Here is a 19,594-nt window from a genome sequence, read left to right as displayed (position 1 = left end):
GGTCTGACTCATTTCTGGTGAGCTGGTGGGTAGGTGTGGAGGACTTGTGGTCCCTCCATGGGGAATGACTGCTAGAGGACTAACAGGCAGATCTGTGGAGGGGTGAGAGGACCGCTGGCCCCTAAGTAGTGACTGTCAGAGGACTCAGTGTACTTGAACTAACGTGGGCTTCCAAATTCGTGGTTATCTGTCCTGCCTTGTGGAAGAGCCATGGGAAGTCACCAGCCACACGGAAGGACAAGGGGGTTCCCAGGGGTACGTGGTTTCTTGGGTTTTGCTTTTGAGTAAGAAAGTCTTATCTCTACATCAGTGCAATGGTGGACAGTCAATTTTGCTGACTTTAGAAAGCAGGGAGCAGCTCTTTTGTGCTGTGCTTCACATGGCTGCCAGGGCAGGGTGAGAAGCAGCAAGAGAATTCCTGCCTGGCACCTTCTCCAGGGGAGCAGCGCTGCACTTTGCTGAGGTGAGCTCTGGTTCTGCATGAGTGCAGAAGATTTTGGTCAATTTTCTCACCACAGAAAGCAGGGAGCAGAACTTTTGTGCTGACTCACATGGCTGCCAGGGCAGGGTGAGAAGCAGCAAGAGAATTCCTTTCTGGCATGTTCTCCAGGGGGGCAGGGCTGCACGTTCCCAAGATGATTTTTATTGGCTCTTAACGACTGCAACTCTGAAGGGTCAATGTTCTCACCACAGAAAGCAGGGAGCAGCACTTTTCTGCTGTGCCTCACATGGCTGCCCGGGCAGGGTGAGAAGCAGCAAGAGAATTCCTGCCTGACACCTTCTCCAGGGGAGCAGCGCTGCACTTTGCTGAGGTCAGCTCTGGTTCTGCATGAGTGCAAAATGCTTGGGTCAAATTTCTTACCACTGAAAGCAGGGAGCAGAGCTCTTGTGCTGTGCCTCACGTGGCTGCCAGGGCAGGGTGAGAAGCAGCAAGAGAATTCCTGCCTGGCACCTTCTCCAGGGGAGCTGTGCTGCACTTTCCCAAGATATATTTTTTCTTTTGGCTCTGCATGAGTGCAAAAACTTTGGGTCCATTTCCTCATCACAGAAAGCAGGGAGAAGAACTTTTGTGCTGTTCCTCACATGGCTGCAAGTGCAGGGTAGAGAACAGCAAGAGAATTTTTTCCTGGTACCTTCTTTATGGGAGGAGTGCTGTACTTTCCCAAGGTGATTTTTTGGGCTTTTAACCATTGCAACTCTGAAGGATCAATTTTATCACCACAGGAAGCAGAGATCAGAACTTTTGTGCTGTGCCTCACATGGCTGCCAGGGCAGGGTGAGAAGCAGCAAGAGAATTCCTGCCTGGCATCTTCTCCAGGTAAGCAGCGCTGCGCTTTAAGGTGATTATTTTTTTTCTGTGCATGATTGCCAATGAGAAGAGGTCAGTTTTCTCACCACAGGAAGCAGGGAGCAGAACTTTTGTGCTGTGCCTCACATGGCTGCCAGGGCAGGGCGAGAAGCAGCAAGAGAATTCCTGCCTGGCACCTTCTCCAGGGGAGCTGTGCTGCACTTTCCCAAGATATATTTTTTTCTTTTGGCTCTACAGGAGTGCACAAACTTTGGTTCCATTTTCTCACCACAGAAAGCAGGGAGCAGAACTTTTGTGCTGTGCCTCGCATGGCTGCCAGGGCAGGGTGAGAACAGCAAGAAAATTTTGTCCTGGTACCTTCTTTATGGGAGGAGTGCTGCACTTTCCCAAGGTGCCTTTTTTGGGCTCTTAACGGTTGCAGCTTTGAAGGGTCAGTTTTGCTCACCACAGGAAGCAGGGAGCAGAACTTTTGTGCTGTGCCTCACATGGCTGCCAGGGCAGGGTGAGAAGCAGCAAGAGAATTCCTGCCTGGCACCTTCTCCAGGGGGACAGTGCAGCACTTTGCCAAGGTGACTCTTTGGGGCTCTGCATGATTGGCAATGTAAAGGCGTCCAGTTTCTCACCACAGAGAGAAGGGTGCCAAACTTTTCTGCTGTGCCTGACGTGGCTGCAAGGACATGGTGAGAAGATCCCAGGTAGGAATTCTCTTGCTGTTTCCCACCGTGCCCTGGCAGCCATGAGAGGAACAGCACAAAAGTTCTGCTCCATGCATTCTGTTCTGAGAAATTTGACCTCTCATACTTGGAATCATTCACAGAACAAAAAAATCACCTTGGGAAGGCGCAGCGCTGCTCCCCTGGAGAAGATGCTAGGAAGGAATTGTTTTGCTGTTTCTCACCGTGCTCTGGCAGCCATGTGAGGTACAGCACAATATTTCTGCTCCCTGCTTTCTGTGGTGAGAAAACAGACCCCTCACATTTGAAATCATGCAGAGCCAAAAAACCTCACCTTGGCAAAGTGCAGCGCTGCTCCCCTGGAGAAGGTGCCAGGCAGGAATTCTCTTGCTGCTTCTCACCCTGCCCTGGCAGCCATGTGAGGCACAGCACAAAAGCAGAGCAGTACGTAATAGTAGGTACTGGAGTAAAGGGAGCGTGGGGGAGGAGGCTGGAGCTTGGCACCCTGCTCTGGCACATGTGGGTTTCCTGAGACACGTCAGGAATTGTACCCCAGCCCTGGGTATATTTCCTCATTGCTTTTCTGAGGTGATGGTAGCTGTTGTGTCCTGGCGCAGCTGGTTCCCCTGCCCAGGGTTGGGGCGTTCATGCTCTGAACCCACAGTCGAGGTGCCCGAGGCGTCTGTGCCCTGAGCCTGGAGCAGAGGGGCAGTTGCAGTCTGTCCTTAATTTCTGGGGGGGGTGAAGGGCTCTCTGAGGTGGGGAAGATGGAGCTCCCCGTGCAGCAGCCAGGGGTGGTGGCTGGAGGTGGGCTGTGTTGCGGTTGCTGTTTTGTCCTGCCCCCGCAGGAGAATGTGGCTGCTTTCTTAGTTCTGCTGCTTTCCTCCTAATGCAGGAGGCTGGTCCCTGCAGGCTCCAGGGAAGTGGGGCTGTGGAAGTGCCTAACTCTGGGGCTAGAGGGTAGGGGAAGCTGCTGGACTGGTATGGGGGCATGCAGACTGGAAGCCCTCTGGAAATAACTGGTGTGGGCATGATGAGCAGGATTAGTTTCAAGTGAAGTGAAATTATAGTTAGAAAATTGAAACAAATAATCCAGTTACTCTCAAGACCCAGTAATAAAGCACTGATACCCAGATTAGTGTTGTATCATCCCCATTAGATTTCTCTCTTAACGAATAGTTATTTCTGGCTTTCAATCCGAGCTCCAGCTGCAGCATGCCCTTGTGTCCGTAGGACCGTGCTGTTCTCTCATGTTCCCGGCAAGGACAAAAGGAAATGGCAACCCTGTTGTTCCCTGAAACTATGAAGGGCCTGGTACCGTGAACATGCGCAATGCTGTAGCTGTTTCGGGAGTAATGAGCTGAAAGTATTGCCTCGTTTGCAGGATGTGGGTCAAACTTGAGGGGAAGGGAATGGTGGTCTTTGCATAGAATGGTGTCTAGCTGTGTACAGCAAGTCCACATGAAGAAAAATGATGTGGAACAGGAGGAAGCAGGAGGGGGTAGGATCTGTGATTTTTTACTTATTGTCAGGATGTAAAATAATTTTAGGGTAGAGCTGGGTTTGAGGCCACTGGTCTTTCAAGTCCCAGAAAAAAAAAGAGGTGGGGACATCCATCTGTTCCTTGGTCCAGTTAGCCAGAAAGGGAGGGGAAACGATTTCTCGTCCAAAGTAGTGCTTAGTAAATGCTGTACATACTCACCTTTGACTTTTGTCGGTGCTTGAGACCCACTTTCTGGGGGTGTTTTCTTTCCCTTTCTTGCACACCCACTTTTTGAGAGACAGATGGGGAGGTTGTCAGCAGGCTGGTGATAGAAGAAGGATGGCCCATGGACCTGTCAAGCCGTGCTGCCTGCAGGATAAGGATGCTTGAGAGGAACTGCCATTAGGATAGCCTGAAGTGGCCAAGCTGTCACATCTGTTGTATTTCTATTTGAGCTAATTGCTCATGCGACTTTAATGGTTTCATGCTTTTATTTCTGCTGCTACAGCTTTTCATGCCTGTAGGGAGCCTAGAGTTTGGGTGTTAGTAAGTGAAAAATAAGGCCCTCATTCTCCATGGAGAAAGGCTCTTGGGCATGGTAATTTCATGCCTGGAAGGAGTCATATTTGCTGGATAAGTTTTGTAACCTAACCAAATTAGCTTTGAGAAACCATAGTTGTTAATCAGAGTATTGAACTCTATGGTCCCTTAGTTAAAAACATCACCAAGCTCCTTGCACAAAGGATGGGCGTTTGGTTTGCAAAGTAGGAGAGCAGTCTGATTTTGATGCTTGGGGCAGCAGCGATCCCTGGGTTTAAGGTTGTTCATAATAGTCTGAGCACTTAGTAGGGTCAGGCACAAAGTCACATCGGGTCAGCTGTTTTTGCAAAATGAAGCAGTGAAGTGACATTGTTCCCACCAAAAAACTTTTAAAGAGTAATAAAGGACAGTTTGGGTATTAATAGAGATTTGGATAATAATTCCAGCAAATAGTTCCAAAATACATGGAAGAGGGGGAGAAGATGAGAAGTGGCAGCAGTCTTTGATGTGTGTTTGTGGCTTGTGGGACTGCGCCCACAGCAAAAGGCTGTTTTGGAGTGTTTGTTCTGGGCTTTTACTTCTATCAGTCTTAACTCTGCCACTGAAATAGGGTCTAGTTATGAAACAGGGTGGGGATGCCGGCTGCCCTCCAGTTATGAAGGAGCCACAGCCCGGAGACACAGCTGTCTCCTTTGGGTCTGCCATGGAAGGGGATGCTGGGTTTTCCAAGTCCCGTTGCTGTTCCTTGCAGGTCAGCTGAGGCATGGCCACTGGAAAGCCCCGCTGGTTCACGGGGTCCTCCAGGATGGCTGGTAGATTCCCGAGCCAAGTGGTAGTGCCTCGTAAGCCGAAGCTAGCCAGAGGGACAGAGAAGCCTGCAACTGTAAGTACCTGCTGCGGCCAGGTAGGAGCTGTGTAAGGCTGGAAACTGCCCCCGCGTCCTTCCTCTACCTGCCCCTCCTGTTGTCTGGCAGCACTGTGAAGCTGGACACCACCTCCCCGTCTCTCTGCTGCCATGCTTCTGTCGGAGGTGGTGACCATGGTGCGCTAGGGGATGGACTGTGTGCTGCTTCAGGGGAAGTCCAGAGTTGTGTCTGGATGTGCCACTGGAGCCATTTAAATGAACGTGCCGGGCATTGCACCGGAATAGCTGAAGCGTGAGCGTGTGCTTCTCTCCGCCCCCTTTGTGTGGGCAGTAACGTTTTGTCACCTCGGGATGCTTGCCAGCGCTGCTCTGACCATACCTGCCCTCCAGGCAGCTGGGCACGTGGTGGGCTGCTCAAACTCTGCTTGAAGGTTTCGAGAGGTATGGCTGGTCCCAGATGGAACAGGTTCCAAAACAGCTGTTCTGTCCCGTATCCTGTGTGGAGCACAGATCCAGCGCTGCAGACAGCAGCGGAGTCAGGGCAATTCCTCCTCCCCATCCTCAGACAGCCCTTTGCTGACCAGAGCTCACTTGGCTGAAGATGACCTGGTGCTGAAGCTCTGTCGAGGAGATACCTTTGCATACTTCTGTGGAGGGGTCTCGGAGGCCCAAACAGAGAAAACAAGTGCTAATTCAAAAGAGATAACTAAAACTTGGAGCCATTCCTCTCCACCTCAGTCTTGGCACAACACTGATTTTCTGCTTTCCTGACTCACCCAGCAGTGACATCTCCACATGTGTGGTGGTTGTGAGCGTTGTGCAAGGGTGGAGTTAAGGGATTTCTGGTAACTCCTCCCAACCTTTTTCAAAGGTCACTGGCTCACTCCGGCCAAACTGGAAAGGAAACAAATGCCCGAAGAGCAAAACCCCCAACATGTCACATCAAATCACGAAGGAGAAGCTAACGGGACAAAGCTACTTGTTTGGAGCATGTGTATTGCACTCTCTATCATTAATTTACTAATGGTAAATATTTCAACAGGTAATTATGGGACTTCCAGGACTATCCTAGCGGCTATGATCACAAATTATTCATCGGTGGCTCTTGAAGGAGAAAAGCCTTTCTGAATAAAGGCAGTTCTGTAGCTCTTGCTGGTGTTTTGCATTTCAGCTGACTCCCTCTGCCCTCCTGAAGGAGATGTCTCTTACCACCAAGCAGAGGCTGGCCAGCACTCGGGAGATGCGGCGACCCCAGATTATCCAGATTCTAGACATGAGCGAAGCCTCCCATCGTAAGGTAGCCTTTTCTTGCCCTTTTCCTTGCTGTTTGATGTGACGTTTGAAGAGAGCGCGTGCTTGTGACAGGCTTGCCTCCAGCTTATCTAAATGCCTTGGTGACTAAGTCCTGTTGTTGTTTCAGACTGCTGCTGGTGTGGAGTTCCTTCTGCTGGGGGAAAGGTAAAACATTTTTCCCCAGTGAGATGTTGAAGTCCTGACCTGCGCTAAGCCCATATAAACAACCTCTGTTGAAGTTGGTGGCTTTTGCTGGAGGTGAGCTACTGCGGCTAAAGCATGATACTGGGGGAAGGCTGGGGCGGGCCACAAGGATGCAAGCTTGCAATTTCCCACCTTCCTGCTGAAATAGCCAGCCCTTGGTTTGGTGTAGTCTCTGTCGAACACTTGGGGTCATAGGATGCCCTCAGTGGTGGCAGCGTTGGCCTTTGAGGGCTGAGGGCCTACGGTAACTACTCAAGGTGTAGCTAAAGCAATTGCATGAATGCTTTGGGTTGGAACAACGAGTGGGACCCGTACAGGGTGTTAGATTTTTCAGGCTGCCAGGTACACAGGGGAATGGCCCTGGGCAGAGGGGAGTGGGTGTGCTTTATCTGGATCAATGTTTATTTACACGTGTGTTTAAAGCTGCTTTTCTTACAGATCTGCTTAGTATAACACACGTTCCAAAGGGGTAGATGACTGAGGTAGGCTGTTGAGTGGAAAACTGCCAGCGAGAGACCTGTAGCAAATTGGTTAAGGATTGCCCTAGACAGCGCGTGAGGTTGGGAACGCCTCGGACGAGCGCACACAGAACTGGCCGTGTGCTGTGGCCGCTGGCTTCAGCACGACCCTGACTCCTGTGGAGAAGCAGGAGACGTGCCTGTGTCTTGTGAGTGTGAAGAGTTCAGCTGGAAGGGGGGAGGCAGAGCAGGGAGGAGTTTTCTCAAAGTAACGCCTCGGCGCTGTAAGCATTTGCTGTTTCTGTATGTTTTCAGACCTGCTTCTGTAGTGGTATTAAAGAAAATGGCAATAATAGAATATAATGAAGCATCCATTGAAAGCTCGTGGGAAAAGGAGATGCCAAGTCCAGCTTTACTCAGATTGCCCAGTGATGCTGGGAAAGTACCTGGAACTTACCACCTCATCTGTCGCTTTCTTAACGGCGGTGTTCCTTTCTGGCCTGTCTTCTCTTCTTCCTGGTTTCTGGGCTGTGTGTCAAAAAAGAGATTTGAGGATGTGTTGGGCTCGGTCTCTGTGTCTCAATGTAAAGATGATCCCCAAATTGTTTCCCATGGGGTCTCCTGTAAATTCTTGGCTTTCCCTTGCTCCACGAGTGCTTACAGCTCTTGCAGTGAGTGCTCTGGAGCTGTGTGACCGTGTTAGCCCAGGGCTCTGCCGGAGGTAAGTGCTGCCTTGCCTGTTGGAGAAGGCGACCCGGAGAAACACCTGCCAAAAGAGCTGCTCGCTTGAGCCTGCTCTAGTGTGGCCCAGAAACTTTTGATCTGCTCAGAACACAGGTGGGTGAGCTTCTGTTCCCCTAGCGTGAGCTGGGCAGGCGTACTCACCAAGGGACTGTCCTTCACTGGAGGCCAGTGTTGTATTCTCTCACCGATGAGTCTTTCTCCCCGCGGCTGAATCTCTCTGCTCTCTTTTGCATCTCCAGTTCTCGGCAGTTGCCCTGGAACAGAGCTTGTTCCGGCCTTTCCCATCAGAGGTGGTATTTCAGAGCTACGTCCCCGATGAGGTCTATGAAGTGCCACTGATTCTGAGGAACGTGGACAAGGTAAGTGCTGGGATGTGGAAGTTTAACCCTGTGCTGGAACTGGAGAGCAGTGTCATCCGTGCGGTGCACAGCACAGCCAGTCGCCTGCTGCAGCACAGCGCATCCAGAATAAAACGTCTCACCGCCTTTATTTTGCAAGACGGTGGAAATCTTGCCATGCTGAGGTTTCTCCCCCTGGTTTTGGCTGTGTGTTGGTGGTACCTAGCTGAAAGGAGCTTTTCTGGTCAGCACCTTTCCCCGTGGAAGCCCTGCACGGGTGGGAATGTTGGGGGCTGTACAGTTCTTCCCTGCCCTCGTGCTTTCCCTCGAGTGTGCACCGCGTCCTGGTGGCTCCGTGGTTAATCTCAGTTTCCACAGGGCCCCTCTGCCTCTGGGTGAGCTGCACAGAGAGCTGAACGGGCTGTCAGAGCTCGGGGTGGGGTCTTCTCCACTTTATGCTGGAGTAAGTTATAATTAGTGGTAACAGCGCTTCAGGAAAGGTGTTTTGAAACAGCAGTGGAAGCAGGCTGATTTAGCAGCAGCAGCGGGAGGCCTTTAGGTGCCCCTTCAGGCTCCTGCTAAGCTTAATTGGGTTCTGCTCAGGTTTTCCTGAGACAAGGTGATGCTCTGCTTCCCCTTTGGAGAGCCACGGCCTGTTTGGAGTAAAGTGCCCTCAAAGGTCTCCACCTTTACTTGAAAAGAACGATCATTTTGAGACTTCCCAAGAAAGTTGAGAATGGAAAAGTTGAAAAATGTCAGCAGTTTTGTTCCACTGTCAGGAGGGAAATTGGGACCTTTTGAACTTCAGCTGGGGAAACGTTTGCTGGAATGAGGCATGTGCCAAGGGCAAGCTGGTGGGAAAAGGCAGGAGGGAGGAAAGGAGCTGAGCTTGGTGTTCTCTCCCTGCGCACTTTCATACACGCAGGGGTTTCTCTTGATACATAGCAGTAAGTGCACGGGCAGTAGAGACAGGTCAGAAAGAGGGGTGTAATTAAGGATACTCTTCTGTAATGAAGAAGAAGGGGTATGCCTGAGGGCAGGGTGGGATGGGAAGATGGAAGTGTGCACAAGAGACGGTGAATTCGCCTCCTTTCCAAATTTCCCTGTTGGGGAGGGCAAACAGGTGGACAACAAAAAAAAGCTGTCGAGGCATATTGCAGGTGGAAGAACAGCAAGTCCAAGTATCTCCTGAGATAACAGGTTGTGACAGGGATATGGGTGAAAATGGAAGACCCTTTGGCAAGGAAGGATGCGGGTGTGCTCCCTCAGTTATTCCGGGAGAGTACTGCACCATTCCTGGTCTGGCATTTAACTTGGGAACATTGATAAGATGCAGCATGTGTGCCTGCACCCGGGGGATGCCACTGGTGTGATCTGCGCTGAATTTTGGGCAGTCTTTGCTGTAGGTATCCTCGTCCCTGATTAAAATGTGCCTCAGTCCTCACTTTCTCTCTTCCTACTCTCTGCTTCATTCCCACTGAGTCTTTGGCTTCACCTGCTCCATTATCCATGCAGCACTTCAAAATGTTTATCTTTGCCAAGTACCAGCCAACAGGCAAACAGTTAATTTGCTCTATTCATGCTTCCTCAAGTGGAAAAGATCATCTTCATTAACATTTCTGCCATTCCCAGTAAATGATAATAAACTTGTACTGTGTAAAGCTGCACCTTGGGATTTACGTGCCCTGTGAAGGGGGAGGCAATGTGTGAACTGTGGTTTTTTTCCCCAAACAGTGTAGTTTTGAAGCTAGTTAGAGCTCAACCACTGGAGAGCATGGGTGTAAAAGTGAGATAAGCTCCAGGAAAATCTTTGGTATGTTTTAAATACAGAAAGACAGAGAGGATAATCCTGCGAGGGTGTTATATTCTGAATTGGTTGGCTTTTGGCGATGTCCTGGAGAAAAGCAACGTTGTGCTCCGTCTCAAGTTTTTCGTGCCAGTTTCCCACATTCCTCTGAATCATACTGAGTTACACTGCATGGTAGCCTGAAGTTGTCTGCCCCATAAAAATCCAGCTGACAGCAAAATATATTCCGCATAGAGGCTCTGTAATCATGCAACTACAGAAGTGCTGTACTATATACTTCCTGCTCTTACCTGTGTTGTAAAATTGCTTTTCTATTTTCAGGCTGTTCCTCAGCACCCTCAGATGTTCTGGGTGGCTTTTGCTGAAGGTCTGAGCCACACGTGCTCCCCTTCTAAGGGACATGGTGACCAAAATGCTTGTCTGCACTGTGAAGTTGGCTCCTGGAACTCGCTGCCCCAGGACATTGCTGGGTTCCAAGGGCGTTTGGAGAGTTCAGGACTGCCTTGGCCACGGGTTACCAGGCTCGGGTGGGTGGTGCAGAGTGAGCCTCCATTTTTTCCAAGCCTCATGTGGGGTTGTTGTTGATCCGTGAAGCTGCCCACCAGTCCAAATCACCTGCTTCAGACTTTGAGATTTGGCGCTCAGGGGTTGCTCTCTATGTGCTAGGAAAATGCCTGTGTGCTGTCTGTGTGCTGGTGGTGCCCCAGAGGGCAGAACCGTGCAGCAGGGTGCCTGCAGGGACTGCTGGGGGTGGGCAGGGGTCCCCAGGGATCTGGCTTGCCTGCGCTGGCAGCTGCCTGGCTACAGTCACAGGCAGCAGGAGCCTCCGGAGAGCAGAGGTTGGCTTTTAATAATGAAACCACCACCAGGCAGTGCCAGTCATGTATCTCGGGGCAGAAAATGCCTTTGAAGCCCCTAGTTGATAGGCACAGCCTGGGGGGTCGCCTGGCTTTCCATCACTTGGCCAGGTTGCTGGCTCTCATCCTCTGCATCAGCCTTTCCTTGTAGCATATTGTGCTTCTCCCTTGCTTCTTTCCAGCTCCCTTTGGATTTTCCCAGCCATCTCTCTGTTTCTGGGGTTGTCTCTTTGTCTTCCTGTGTTTCCTCCTTTTGCTCTTCATTTGCTGCTTTTATTCCCAGTAAGGCCACAGTATCTGTGGTCCCCTCTTGCTGGTCTGCCTACATGACTGTAGCACCGCAGCTTGACTGCCCCGCTCAAACCCAGCACGTTAAAGTGAATTTCTTCTTTCCGCCAGGATTAACACGTACTGTTTGGCGTTCAGATAATACATGCCCCTTCTAGGGGCATGTCTGCCTGGATGTGTACGGGCAGAAGCCAGCAGATTCTCTGGGCTTATTGAATACACGGGTGACTTGATTCAGATATTATACCGCCGTGCTGCTGGTGTCTTCCCTGCTTGGCCCTTCCTTCATCGCCCTGCTGCCTCTGGCCTCGAGCTGTTTTGCCCAGGCAGAAGGGATTAATGTTCACTCTTATGTGTTACGTGCATGTACCTCCAGAGCTAAAAGTGCTTTGTGAAGGTGGTATCACCAGGCCTCTTCTCCTCCTGTTTCCACAAGCTGCAAGATCATACTTTCCTCTCTTTTCTGCAGGTTCCTGGGCTGGTGAAGGTCATCTTGGAGAGCTCACCTTATTTCAAGCTGATCAGCCACCATGCTGTGTGCCGCAAGGTACTGCCTGGCATGCTTGCGACTTTCCGCATCGTTTTCTCCCCTGATGAGAACAAGGTGAGACTGGAGGTCCCGAGAGGTGTGTGCCTTCAGTGGGAGGTGAACCTGCGGGGCTGGGTTCAGAACAGGGCATCTGCTGTGGGTTTTGAGGCACTGTCCTGGTTTCGGTGGCATTGCACTGGATCTGCAGCTGGGGGAAACTTTTCCTGTGGTGAAGATGATGCTGTCATAGGCTGGAGGCTCTTCTATGCTTCAGACTGTGATTATCCTTTGGTGCTGGAACGTTTAATGCCATGTCTGTTGGCTTCAGGGATAAGAGTGCACTGTGTGGTGGGGTGGCCTCTCATGGTGTTGGTTTCTAGTATCTGACTATTGCTGCATAATTACGGGTTTGCTCTGATAATTATAAATACAAAAGCCTGTTTGCATAAATACAAACCTGTTGTTTGGAGGACCCAAAGCTGAGCCTGATCAGAGTGAGGACCACCACCTTTGAAAACTGGAGTTGCTTCTTGAATGCATATCGTGTTGGCCGCAGTAGTGAGACGGCGGAACGTTCTGTCTGAAGCCGGCACTTTTCTTGCACACCGGTCATAGCCCATGCCGTGCTGCGAGGTTTGCTCTAGGCTGTGGTCAGGCAGCCTGCAGCTGGTCACATCCTGGCTGGCAGCAGCATGCGATGCCACCGCAGCAGGGACTGACGAGCTGTGCGTTCCCTCCCTGTGCTTTCCTGGGCGTTTTCAGGGGAAGGCGCACGTGGGACAGTAGGGAAATGGCAGGGAGGGGTGCTGGTAAGGTGTTTAGCCATCGCACCTCTCTACTCGATGTTAGGGGCTTAATTATGATGGAAAACGCTAGGGGAATGGCTAGATCCAGAGAGCTTTCCCCTTTCCCATCTGGCAACCAGTTCCCTGCCTCACCCTGGGCTGGAGCGAAGGTGATGCTTTTTCATACCCTCTGTGTTCCAGCCTTGCCGCTGTGCTGCCCCTGAGGATACTTGCCCGCCTGTGCTCCAGCTGTGATTCTAGGGGAGAAGATGCGCTGTGCTCGTGGCAGGGAGCCAGCCTGGCCCAGACACGCTGAGCTCCAGATGTCTTTAACCAGCAGGAGGCTGGTGTGCTGCAGAGGACTGAGGCATCTGGAGCGCACACAGGAGTGAAGGGGCAGGTAGCATCTGCAGGCAGAGTGTTAGCCTGGAGCCTTTGGGCAGTCACGCTGGTGTGGCTGTGCCTGCGTGCATGGGGCTGTGGTTGCTGTGTCAGCTGGCACCTATTCCCTGCCCCGTGTGCCATGCTTTTGCTCGGAGGTTGGAACATCGGTGCTGTGGCCCTGGCAAGTCTGGCACTGTGCCGTGATGTGAAGGGGCGGCGGTGTTACCTGGAGGCTTGTTAACGCAAAAGGGTTTAGTACCTGGCATGGAAGGGAGGAAGCCCTGCAGGGGAACACAGACAGACAGGCTGACTCTTTACACCAGCACTCTGCTGCCTCTTGGCACAGTTCTTTGCGTGACTTTGTGGGTGATGCAAGGTGAGGGGGTCGCTCTGAGCCAGCTGGTGTTTCTGTGCCAGGCCAGAGGTGCAGGCTCTCTTTGGGCACAGCTGTTCTCTCATCTTCTGTTTGCTGCTTAGATGTAGTTGAACACCCTGTCCTATCCTCAAACAGCATGGCTGTAGCAAACTAGAGAGGAAATGCCCTGTGGTGCCTGGCTCCCCATGCTTGTGAAATGATCTGTTGCTTTGCGGAGGGACTGAGAAATTGTTTTACGTCATTCGTATGGAAGGTTAAAATGATGTTGGCTTAGGGCAGTTCTCCATACTGCCCAAGTGACATAAGAGCTTAATCTCACCGAGGTAGGCTTTGCAGGGGACACTGCTTCCTTTAAAATGTGATTGACTAGTATTCATGAGCATTCATTTTTGGGATGGAAGTAAATCGGTTCCCATGAAGGGCAAAGAGCTGCTCTTCAACTACAGAGAAGCAGCAGAGCAACACATGAACATCACCCCAAATAGAAGTAGGGTGAGGTAACTCCCAGGAACACTCATGTCCAGTACTTTGTCCCTTGTCTTGCCCTTGAACTGGTGAGTGTGTGGCATTAGGGAGCTGTGCCAGCGAGGTCCTCTGCACAGCTTGAGCGACACCCTGGCGGTTTCTGCCGACCTGGGTTTTGTGCTCCTTGCAGGGCATTGGGAGAGGGATGTGGGCTGCTTGGTGAGGAGCACATGGGGACTCTACAGCAGAACCAGAATGTTGTATAAATCGAACTTTTTGTCTCGTACTTGATGGAGTGTGAGTCAGGAAAGTGCCGGAGTGCTGTCGCTCAGCTAGAAATGCATCAGTAGCATGGTCAGGATGTGCAGAGCACCTTGAAAAGCCCTTAGCCAAGAGGCAGGCTTTGGGAGATGGTTCTGTAAAGCCACCTGTGTTGGGCTTGCAGTTGCTTGCCTGCAGAGTATCTGTGTGTTAGTTGTGGAAGGCTCAGGAGTGCTGCCTTTGAATAACTCCTACATCTCTGATACTGCATGATCCACAGGGACTGTGGGTAACCCAGTGAAGTGGGGTCTGGGTCTTCCTGATGAGGAGCCGGTTTGTGTCATTCTCTTGCTTTGAATCTGTTCTTCCCTGGAGTAAGTCTGACTTCAGTGAAGTCACTCCTGATTGAAAGGAGTAAAATTGTGCCTCAGCCCTAAGTAATAGGGCCATGTGAGTTGTTAGTGGCTGAAATGCCACGTAGCCCTTTCTTGGAAAATGAGCAGTTTCCTACTGTCTCGCAGTCATTTGGGAATGTGCCACGTGGTCAGACTGTCAGAAAAGGAATAGCTGACGCGCCTCTTGGTTTATTGGCACTTGCGTTATAAATGAACTGCTAATTTTTCTGCTGGGCAACATTTCCAGTTTGTTACTCTTGCTGCTTCTGATTTGCACGTTTCTGTTTTATGGCTCCATTGTACAGCGTGGGTGTTCTCGTGCCAGCCCCTGTTCCCGTGTGTTCTTGCGTCATGGTCTGACGGCCTCTGCTGAACTGGAAACCATTGTGGCACTGACCGGCAGATAAACAACAGACAGAAATACTTCCATTTGTGCGTCCTTCAGGCTTATTAGTAGTTTATTGTAAAGGAAGAAGGAAGCAAGAAGCACATAAAAACATAGCAGAGCTTATTCTGTGTTGTCCTCTTGCTCTTTTCACTGTAGCAGTGCACTGTTTTCAGGCAGTGCAAGTTCAGGCTGTGAGGTTTGTGAAATTCATTGCTGATGCTCAGTGGAGACTGAATTAATGCACATTGATTACTCTGAAATATGACAGGACGGTGAGTTATTGCATGACTGAAATGAAGTCCTTTAAAATTCAGCCCAGCCCTGCTAGATGTTTTGTTGTGCACAGAAGCTATTCCAAGAATACTTTTAAGATGACTCTTGTGAGGAGGAAAGGGGCAGAAGACCAAGGCAAATGGCGCGGCGCCACAGGAACCTGAAGCCAAGTGACTCATTTCAAAGACTCCTGCGAAGCGGCGGCTGAGGGGGGCAGGCGCAGGGGCACCCCCTCTGCTGCGAACGGATCTTCATCCTCTGGTCTCTCCTCTGTTGTCACGGCCCTTATTTTCCAGCCTTTTTTTATATCAGGGTTTCAGCAGGAGCTTTCCCTGCTTGGCTTGCTGTGTTACCTCATGCTACAAGGATCTTTTCTTTGCAAGTTGGCTGCTGCAAGGAATTCAGTGAAGCATTTGGGATAGGTTATGCAGGGAAACTGACATCTGAGTTTGGGGTTCTGGGCAGTTAGGCTTGATATTGCTGCGACAGTAATTACTGTTAGCCTGAGTTTACAAAGAGCCTGAAACAACACCCAAGACGAGCAGCTGCTTCAGTCTCAGTGGGTGCCAGTTCAGACGCCAGTGGTGATACCTGGAAGGCCAGAGCTTGTAATTTACTGCTTGTCACAGGGGAGCACGAGAAGGGGAGCCATCGTACAACTGTCTGTATCTTCCGTGAAACTGAGAGGGGAGTTGTATGCAGGATGAAGTCGTATTTTCATGAAAACCTATAGCCTGAAGCTGTGTCTAAACACAGCAAACTTTAAAGCATAGATGGGATGCAACCCCTCTGTCATCCAGGCACGTTTATTTAGAAACCTGGTCTTAAACAGTCTGCTAAGGGTTTGCAGTTGCGAAGCAGAACAACATTTTGAACTGGTCTCAACTGTGCCCCTAGGCTGCAAGCAAGTGCGTAGCAGGGTTAGTGCCCTGGTAACACGAGGCAGTGCTGAAGTAGAGACTTTGCAACCTGTTGCCCCCAAGGGAGGGCAATTCAGCTTTCAAAAGCTTAAGGGACCATGGGTTCACAGTGGCACAAACAGCCAGCTTCTGCCTAGCACCCCTCTTGCCTTGGGTTTCCCCCTGTTTGGGCTGGCGCTGCATTCAGCCTGGTGCAAGGTCCCACGTTGGTGGGGTGGTAGAGCGTGGCTGAAGGGTCAGCCCGCTCTGAAGTGCTGAGTCAAGCCTTGCACGGGATGCCATGTCCCACGGTGTCCCTGGAGAGGGGGCTTGGAGCATAATGTGCATCTGCATGAATGGCGAGAGGCATCTTTCTCTCTCAAGGTCGTGGTTGTCTCTGTGAAACCAAATCCTTGTTGCTTTAGCCTTGCCCTCAGGTCCCTGGAGAAATCCCTTGTGCATTGCTGTGCAGGTGGTCCCAGCGCCCCTCACCAGCAACGGAGCTGGGAAGGCTGCCTGTGCTTGCTTTTGGGGGGGATTTATTTCTTGGGCTCTTAATTGCATTGCTGTTGATCCATTTGCTCCTTAGCAATGACAACACCTTGACAATTACTTCCTTTTACTTGCTCCAAGTAGCTCCAGTTGTTGAAGTTCCTTTTTTCTTTATCCTCCTGCTGATCTGAACTTGCATCCTCCTCTGCCTACCTGGCACCTGGAAGAGGGAGCTAAGTAAATATGGCATGCCAAGACTTAATAAGGCAGGTAGCTTTCAATTGGCTTTGCAATGCCTTTGTTACAGTAGTGTGGCCAAAAGAACAACAACAACAAAAGCAAATAACATTCTTCATTTGCTAATGAGTTTCTGAGGATCGAAACAGTGCAGGACGTGAAGTAGCCAGATAATAGGTGCTTTAAATTCATATGGGCTGCCCATAGCTTTTATTTTAGAGGGCTTAGGCTGCAAGATTGAGTACAAAATTGCTAACTCAGAACGACTTGCTGAAGATGAAACGCTTTCCTGAAATGCGGTATTAAATCATGCAGGTTGCTTGCTGCAGTTCCCTTCCTAGTATTTTACCTTCCAAATAGGAAAAGCAAAAGCCCTTCTGCAGTTTCTAGGGTGAATATTTGAGATGTCTAGAAAAGGAGATTATTCTTTTTGTCTTGGATGGGGCAGCATCTGTATTGACAAGCTTAAACCCCAGCTGAGCAGGTGGTAGGCGAGGTGCTGGGTGGTGGGTGAGGCGCTGGCTGTCAGCGCTTGCGTTAGAGCAATAGGTGCGTGTCTGTGCCTGGGCTGGCTGCCTTAGGGCCCTTCCAGGAGGGGATGGGGACAGGAGCAGGAAATCCCAGCTGTGGGGGAGTCTGGATCGGTTCTGCTGAAGGGAGTTTGCTGCTGTATGCAATTCCTAAATCATTAAAATCCTAAAGCGCTTGCTGCTTCAACAGTGATAAAAATATCAAATTTTAATTAAAAGCACTGAGGAAAAAATCAGGGCAGCCAGTGAGTGACGAGAAGCAGAGTTTTTATCAGCTCATCCATAAGAGCGCTGCTGGGGGTAATGGCTCCTGGCCCTATGGCAGCAGATTTACCACTGATTTCAGTGGGGGCAAGGTGATAGTTCCAGCGCAGCGATGCCACGCCATACATCTGGAGACTGCTCTGCTCATCTCTACAGTAACATGGTTTTGGTAATTTGATTTGCCTTCCTGCTGCTAAACGCCAGACAGCCGGGGCGCGGGGGGGATTGCCTGGCTCTGTTCTGCAGAAGGCAGTGGCTGGGACTGCACAGCCGGCTTTGCTCTGGTGGGGTGTCTGAGTGTCCCCCGTGTGCAGCTCCCGATGCCGCCTGCCTGGGGTGGGTGTGCTAACCAGGCACGCCGTCACTTACTCCTCTAGAACAGACCTTACAGAGGGGTGTGATTACGGCATCAGCCAGAGCTGTCTCCTGTGCCCCCTGAGGCTGGGTGAGATGTAAAGGGAAACGGAGTTCAGACACAGGAAGAACTAACACCCTTTAATTCTAGCGCAGAGGTGGCATAGGCTGCTGAGGGCAGGGGTGGAACTGTTAGCGCTTTTAGGTACTTGTGAAACCTCTCGCAAAAACAGTTTGGGTCTGGAGCTGAGCCAGCTCTGGTGTGGGGAGATGGATCAGGTGGCTTTTGAAGGGTGCGTGTCCCCAGCCTTGGCCCTATAACGCTGTGAGAAGGGGCAGGAAATACAGCCGTACCCTGCACTGCCCTGACGCTGCCGCAATTACCGTGTCCAGCTTGTGAAGTATTTCACCGAAGACTGACCATTGACTATGCATGTGGTGAAGTCCTTTTGAAAGTGTACCTGAGCATCCCCTGCCAAGCTTCAACGAGGTCGCCGCGTTGCTGGCACTGGAGTTAGTGCTGTGGCACAGCTGGGTTCTCAGTGGTGCTTCCAATAGTCTGCAGTGGCGATCGAAGCAGGTTGCGTTAGTGCTGTGATCCCTTGCGTGAAGAGACTGTTCTGGTGTCTCAGAATCAAAGCATCAGATAATTGTGGTGCTTCCAGCTTGCTGCAAAAGCAGGTGAATCAATGGGGTTGTTTCTCCTTTGCAAGTTAACGACCCTGTGCAAGTCATGCTACTGGAATGAAAGCTCATGAAGGTAAAAAGTACTGTTGCGTTACTGAATGATACTGCTACAGCCATAGAAAACAGCAGCTTTCCTTCTGCCGTGGGGAAAGTACTAAAAGCATTGTGCTGAGATTGTTTCTTTCCCCGCAGGATTATTTCCACGAGCTCATCTGCATCACAGAAAGGGGAGAAGTTTGTTGTGCCTCTCCGAGCTATAGGTGCCCGAGCTATCCTGGACTTCCCCGACCAGGTGAACTTCTCAGCCTGTCCAGTCAAGTACAGCACCCAGAAAACACTGCTGGTTCGCAACATCGGTAACGGGGCGGCCCGCTACTGCATCAGCCCTCAGAGGTAGGGAGCTCATCTCTTTTTGTGCAAAACACTGTTGTGTGATAATACAGTTGGTAAACAGCGACAAAAAGGAGCCAGAGCGTGTGAGCTGCTGTACTGCTGCCGTGGCTGGAAATGGGCAGGGCACGTGGGGTTTGCTGTTGATTATAGTGTTTGAAGCATGGCGCAGCCTCTGCTAAAACTCTGCAAGCTGCAGAGTGGAGTTTTATAGTGCAACGGTGTCTTCAGTGCACAGTCGTGCAAGACTGATTCTGTTAGATTGAACGAGCAAATGTAGGAAGGCAGCTGGACTGCCCTCGGGCTGTGTAAGATCCTGCGTGGCAGACGACAGCTCTAGGAGCTCAGTTCCTGAAGACCAAAGGCAGTGTTAAGAAATGGGCAAGCTCTGAGCTGGTGGAAGAGACATTTAAGAATTTATCATCAGCTTTACCAGCAGTTTGTCTATAGTAGCAAGTGCAATCAGAGATGATAGATCAAAGCAACTGGTATTGAGACCCTGACAAAAACCCTGTGGGGTCCAGAACCTGGTTTTCCAGTAGGTTTGATCTGGTCCCTGGGATCCACTATTCTTCATTAGAATGAGCTCTTAAGTGGAGATGAACTGGCAGCGGCTTCAAACCTGCACTTTAGCCCCAAAGCAGAATGCCGATGGGCGCACAGGCAAAAGGTGCAGCAAATGCCTGGCGCGTGGGTTGGGAGCCTTTTCTAGAGCTTTGTCTCTCTCAGATCTCCTGGAAAGTGCTCTAGCATGCTGTAGTAGCTACCAGCAACCCCCTTGATCTTCAGTACCTTCTGAAGTGGTTATGTGGCCCTATTGACCCAATATACCCATTCCCTGGGAGGCCACAAGCACGTGGCATTTCGGCAGTCTCCTGGTCAAGCGCCTGATGTGTGCTGTGTCGTGGACAGCCTGTACTGTTCCTCTTGGTCTGAGAAGACAGTCACTGGTTTTCCAGTTTGCTGAACTGGAGAGGGTAATGCGTTTTGGAAACTGCACCTGCAAGGAAACCACTTCAGCTGGC

General features: G+C 50.8%; 1 pseudogene; it reads left to right on the top strand.

The window, feature by feature from the left end:
* The window catches only part of LOC129785685 (hydrocephalus-inducing protein homolog), an 80,571-nt pseudogene that overhangs the window by 8,093 nt on the left and 52,884 nt on the right, over window positions 1-19,594 (top strand).

The sequence above is a fragment of the Falco peregrinus genome, chromosome 14, assembly GCF_023634155.1.
Source record: "Falco peregrinus isolate bFalPer1 chromosome 14, bFalPer1.pri, whole genome shotgun sequence".
Taxonomy (NCBI): domain Eukaryota; kingdom Metazoa; phylum Chordata; class Aves; order Falconiformes; family Falconidae; genus Falco; species Falco peregrinus.
This window is presented reverse-complemented; position numbering and strand designations above follow the sequence as displayed.